General features: G+C 34.4%; 1 pseudogene; it reads right to left on the reverse strand.

The window, feature by feature from the left end:
* Positions 1-3842: 3842 nt before the first annotated feature.
* Positions 3843-5289, reverse strand: LOC124978321 (dnaJ homolog subfamily C member 7-like; annotated as a pseudogene).
* Between the last annotated feature and the right edge of the window lie 1320 nt (positions 5290-6609).

Here is a 6609-nt window from a genome sequence, read left to right on the forward strand (position 1 = left end):
TCTACTGTTTTGAATTTAATATTAAAGGCAGGATATACACTTTTGAATATGGCCCCTTTAAAATCAACTTTATATGTGATATTCATTCATATCACTGTGTGTTGCAAAGGTTAATACTTTTTAATGTTGTGTTATATTTAATATTATTAATATACCTATTTACTCTATTAATGGACATTTGGGTTGTTTCTAGTTTGGGACTATTGTAAATAGTGGCACTGTAAACACTTTTGCATATGCCTTTTGGTAAAAATGTACACTTTTTGCTTTTAGGTTTATAGCCAAAATTGCTAGACCATATTATGTATCTATAGGTATAGATGAAGGTATGGTACTGCCTACTTTGAAGTGTATAGTAGAGACAGGATATATTATGAAAGTTGTGCCCTTACTGATACTCTGCCATCAATATATGAATTTTATCAATTAAGCTAAGGCGTAAGTGAAATAGATTTTAAAAGTTTTTTTAAACTCAATTTATGTTTTGCTTTTTAATTTTAGTATATTAGCATTTTATAATTACTTATAAAAGTTCTTGATATGAGTGCTTTGCTCAAAGTTACTTTATTGTAAATACTCCTCCCTGTATAAAGCATGCATTTTTTATTCTTCTTATTTTGTACTTTACAAAATGAAAGTTCTTAATTTATCAAATTTATCAATCTTTTTCACGGTTGATAGGTTTTTAAAAAATCCTGTTTAAAAAATCTTCCCATGCTAAAGTCATAAGCATATTTTCTAGTGTTTTCTTCTGTAAATCTTATTGCTGGTACCTTTCACATTTTGGTTTATGATCAATTCCAAATGGATCATTTGTGTATAGTTATAAGGTAGGCATTAAGATTTATTTTTTACTACATGTGGCCATTCAGTTGATGGAGCATCATATAATGAATTGACCATCATCATTTTCTTACTGAATACCAATACCACCTTTCCTTAGTTGTAAATCTGGTGACTGCAAATTTACAGGCACATTTCTTTTTTTGCTGTATTATTCCAATATCCTATTGCTTCTCTTGTGCCATTCTCACACCTACTCATTATTGATATATACTTTACCATATACCCTGAACTTTAATTTTTATTTGTTTGTTTTATCAAGATTGCTCTAGCTATTTTTATTCTATTTCATATAAATTTTAGAGTCCAAATTTAATAGATTGTTTGTATTACATGGAATCTATAGATTAATTTGGGGGATGAAGGAAATTGATATCATTGTATTACTTCCTCCAATAAAGCATAGCTCCATTTAATTATGACTTTAAAAATGCCTCTGCAACATTTTAAAGATTTCAATATAGTGGTATTGCACAACTTTATTAGGTTTGTTCATATGTAATTTTATATATATGGTGTTTCCAAAATGATGTTTTAAAACTGCTTTTTAATTTTTCCTTCACATTGTTTATTCATAATGTACAGAAATGCAATAGAAATTAATATTGACTTGTTATATTGACCTTGATATCAAGTCCGCCAAAACTGAAATCATTTGTTTGTATATTCTTTCAGCTCTTCTCTTTAAGCCGTTTATAAATAGCACACATCTGCCTTCTTAGTTTTGACTATTCATACTTTTAATTTCATTTCTTACTTTTTAACACAGTATGAACATCTAATATAATATTGAATATAAGTTACATTATGGGAATCTGGGTAATGTCCCTCACCTCAAGGAAACATTCAATATTTCATTATTATTTAAAGTGTGAACTATTGGATTTAACATAGACAGTCTTTGTTTTTGTTCCAAAATATCCATTCTCTTATTTTATTCATTTATTTATTCATTTGTTTGTTGTTTGTTTTTGGTACCAGAGATTGGACCACTTAAGTGACTCTTAACCACTGAGACCCATCCCAACCCTCCCTTTTTTATTTTTTATTTTGAGACAGGGTCTTGCTAAATTACTTAGGGCCTTGCTAAGTTGCTAAGGCTGGCTTTAAACTTTTGATTCTCCTGTCTCAGCCTCCCAAGCAGCTAGGGTTACAGGCATATGCCATTGTGCCCTGTATTCATTTTCATTTTTGAAATAAGAAAATTCTTCACACAGCTGGGATATTTCACAACATAATGTGTTTGTCATTAAAATAAGTGATTATAATAAAAATTGCTTTCAGGATAACTTATCAGAACTCTTTTATGAGGATGACAGATGCTGCAGTAAAATGTCTGACAATGGTGTTCTTAATTTCAAAGACTGAATTTATGCTTTATTTTAAAATTGTATTAGCACATATAAATTGTACAAATTAATGGGATTCACTGGCATGTCCATATATGCACATGGTGTGCATTGGTCGTGTCCACACCTCTTTCTTTTACCCTTCTCTCTCCTTGTCCCCACCCTCTTCCCAGTCCTGGTAATCACTAGTCCACTTTCAGGTTAACCTATTTTTTTCCTTTTTGGTATCCACATATGAGAGAGAACGTATGCCTTTGTCTGGTTTATTATTAACATGATGTCCTCCAGTTTCCTCTATTTTGCTACAAATGACAGGATTTCATTCTTCTTTATGACTGAATAACACTCCATTGTATATATACACCATGCTTTTTTATCCATTCATCTGTTGACAGACATCAAGGCTGATTCCATTTCCTGGCTATTGATAGTACTACAATAAACAAGGGTGTATAGGCATCTCTCTGCATGCTGATTTCATTCCCTTTGGATATATACACAGGAGTAAGATACCTGGTTCATTTTGGTAATCCTATTTTAGTTTTTTTGAGGGCCTTCCTACTGTTTGGATTCCAAAGTGGCTATACTAATTACATACCTACTGACAGTGTATTAGGGTTCCTTTGTCTTCACAACCTTGCCAGCATTTGTTATATATATAATTGTCATTCTAACTGGGATGAGATGGAATCTCAATGTAGTCTTAATTTGCATTTCTCCAATAAGAGTATATGTGTGTGTGTGTTTGTGTGTGTATATTTCTTCTTTTGAGAATCTATAGATTCTTCTCAAAAGAATCTATTCAGATCATAGGCACTATTTATTACTTATTTGGTAATGTGGATTGAACCCTGGAGTGCTTTACCACTGAGTTAACTCCCTAGCACATTTTATTTTTTGTTTTGATAAAGGGTCTCTCTAAGTTGTCGAGGCTGGCCTCAAACTTGCGATCCTCCAACTTTAACCTTCCTGAGTTGCTGGAATTATGGGAGTATGTCACTGTGCCTGACTTGATCATAGCCACTCCTAGGATATTAGAAGGTTCCATTCTGTTTAAGATTGTTTTTATTGTGAGCAATTATTGAATTTAAACTATTTTTCTTTGTCAGAGGATCACATTTCTTTGTCTCTTTCATTCTGTAAATGAAATGGATGATACAAATTGATTAAAAAATATGCTTTTGGTTATGGTTGTGTTTTAATATTATTATTGTTTCTCCTTTAAAAATGATGTCTTCATTTCTGGTTTCTTTTATAGATTCATTTTTGTCTTTGATTTTTAGTCCTTTTGCTGTGATGTAATAGAGTAGTTTTATTGTTGTTTTACTGAATGGAATTCATAGAGCTTCTTGATTATATGACTTGACCTATTTTATCTATTTTAGAAAATTTTTGGACAATGTTGTTTCATTTTTTTTTAAGGGTCAAAACATTTTCTTTTCTTTTTTTTTTTCTTTTTCAATAAAGTCTTGGGTGCTGACTCCTTTTCCTTCTCCACACTCACAAACACAGGCATCCAACTGAGAAAATGAAACTGCTTCAAATGCCCAGAGACATGATGAAGGAAGGAGGTGAATTGTGTCCACATTCAAGGTTGAACTGGGGAGTCTGCATTTTCTAGGTTCTGGTGGTTGCCCTTCATTAGTCAAACTAAAAGAAGAAATTGCCTGGAACAGAAGCTTCAAAGCTGAAGTTTCCTCCAAAGAACCTCCAAAGGACCTCCAAAGAATACCTTGAAATATTATTTCCATCAAAATCACCCTTATTCATGCCCTCTTCATCCAGGTTCTGCCCACTATCATGAGTTATTTTCTTGGGATCAGAGAGGATGGTAAAGGCCTCTCCAGCTTCCTTGAACTTCTCCTCTTCTTTCTGAACCTCAGCTCTGACTCCACTGTGCTGATTTGGATGGTGCATCAAGGCCTGTTTCTGATAAGTTTTCTTGCTCTCATCCTCAGAGGCATTCTTGTCTACTCCCAGAATCTTGTAATAATCTTTCCTCTTACTCTTCTTCAGTTCCAGTTGTGCATTTCTTAGAAGCTGTTTGTGTTCTTTTGTTTGATACACTTTTCCATAGTCCCAGCCTGCTCCTTCATACTGCTCTGTGGCCATGTTAACACTGAGCTCTTCTCAAGGAGGCTTTTATATATGTATCATGGAGCTTCACTGCATGTGTACAGTCTTTTATTGCATCATCTAGTTTCTTAAACTTGGAATTAACTGTACCTCAATTATAGTAGAGTTTAGCATTTGTTTTTATATTGTCGAGGACTATCCCGGGGACAGTTCATATGCTAACTTGTACTTTCCTTCTTTAAATGCTTTATTTTCATCTTCTTTCTTTGCTTTAAGTGCCTGTGAATTTTGGCAAGCAATGTGAGCCTTCTCATGGTCAGGAGCCATATTGACAGCCTGTATAAAAAGCTGAAGTGCCTTCTCAATACAATCTTCATAATAAAGGCAAAGACCTCATACATAACAGAGCATCCACATTGGTGGAATTCATTAGTAAAATGTCACTGACTACAGACTGTGTTTCTGGATATCAATCCAGCATTGCTAAACATTCTGCTTTGAGGATTTTGAAGCAATGGCAAGAGGGGCAAATTCTAGGGCATGGTCCATGGCAGAAAACAATCTTCCAAAAATCTTGCTCCTCAAAATCCATTTCTGCTATTTTCTCATATTGTATGACTGCATTAGCATTCTTAAACTCCTTTTGTGCCTGAGCATTTTTGTGATCCAGTTCTAGGGCTCTCTGGAAACTACAACCTGCTGCCATGGCATTCCCTAGAGAGAGGTGGCACTTGCCCTTTCGTAGATGTCCCCAGAAGAAACTGTAATCCAACTTCACTGACTATTGTGCATCTCCAAGAGCTAACCAGAATTTTCCAAGCATCATCAATGTGGCTGCTCAATTACCATAATAGGTAGCATTTTTAGGACACATATCTAAGGTTTTTGTGTAATAGTTATAAGATTCATTATAATATTTCTTAGCATAGTATGCATTTCTTTGTTCCTTGAAGCACTCTGCTTCCCTCTTTGCTTCTTTGGCATCGAGTAGCTTTGGCTTGGTTGCCATCCTTACCACATTGCAATCCCGGCAGATGACGTCTTATGTTCAGGACCAGAGAGCTGGGTTGGGAGGCAGGTAGTGAAGAGCACTCAACAATGTTATCTCATTGTTGCTACTTAAGTATCTTTCTTATCTCCTTTCCTAGTCCCTGAAATGTATATGATTTTCATCATACTTCATCTACTACTGGCATTTATTTCTGTATTTCTCATTCTTTGTTCTCTTTGACTTCAACCTGGATATTTTCTACCAACAAATTTATTTATTCTTTGTTCTTCTTTGTCCAAACTATTCTTATGCTCACCAAAGTTTTTAATTTTAGTAATTCTTTTTCCTTTCAAGATTCCTTAGTTTAGTTTTTATATAGTTTTCTGATATATATATTGCAGTGTTAGGCATTGAACTCAGGACCTTGTACATGCCAAACAAACACTAGTACTGAGCAACATCTTTAGTCCTTGAAGTTCTTTATTGTATCTCATATTTTGTATATATTAATTACAACTACTTTGAGGACCCTCTGTGATATTTCCAATTACTGGATAACCAGTAAATTTGTTCTTGTTATAGGTTTATTTTCTTAGATTTAATCACCTGTCATACCTGGCTCAGAGGCAGCCTCAATGTTCAGTGCTGCAAATCACAAATGCCTCAGAGGGAAGATGTGGAGGGAAACACCTAGCTAAATTCAGTGTTTTCCTTCTCCACAGGTTCACTACTGAACTCCAAGATGCCTTGATTACTTTCCAAATGTCTGGTGGACTTTTTCTTTGTTTTTATTTATTTATTTATTTTTTTAGATTTTCTTTTTTTTTTATTTATTTATTTATTTATTTATTTATTTTTTTTACGTTTACATAGGGTAATGATGTTTATTATATTTTTCCCCTCCCCCCCACCCCTCCCACCCCTCCCACCCCTCTTTTCCCTCTACACAGTCCTTCTTTCCTTCATTCTTACTGCTCTCCTTAGCCTAACTCTAAACCTAACCCTAAACCTAATGCTAGCCCCTCCCACCCCCCATTATATGTCCTCATCCGCTTATCAGCGAGATCATTTGTCCTTTAGTTTTTTGAGATTGGCTTATCTCACTTAGCATGATATTCTCCAATTTCGACCATTTGCCTACAAATGCCATAATTTTATCATTCTTCATTGCGGAGTAATATTCCATTGTATAAATATGCCACAGTTTCTTTATCCATTCATCAACTGAAGGGCATCTAGGTTGGTTCCACAATCTGGCTATGGTGAATTGAGCAGCAATGAACATTGATGTGGCTGTATCTCTGTAGTATGCTGATTTTAAGTCCTTTGGGTATAGGCCAAGGAGTGGGA

Source organism: Sciurus carolinensis, chromosome 2, assembly GCF_902686445.1.
Source record: "Sciurus carolinensis chromosome 2, mSciCar1.2, whole genome shotgun sequence".
In the NCBI taxonomy this organism is placed as follows: domain Eukaryota; kingdom Metazoa; phylum Chordata; class Mammalia; order Rodentia; family Sciuridae; genus Sciurus; species Sciurus carolinensis.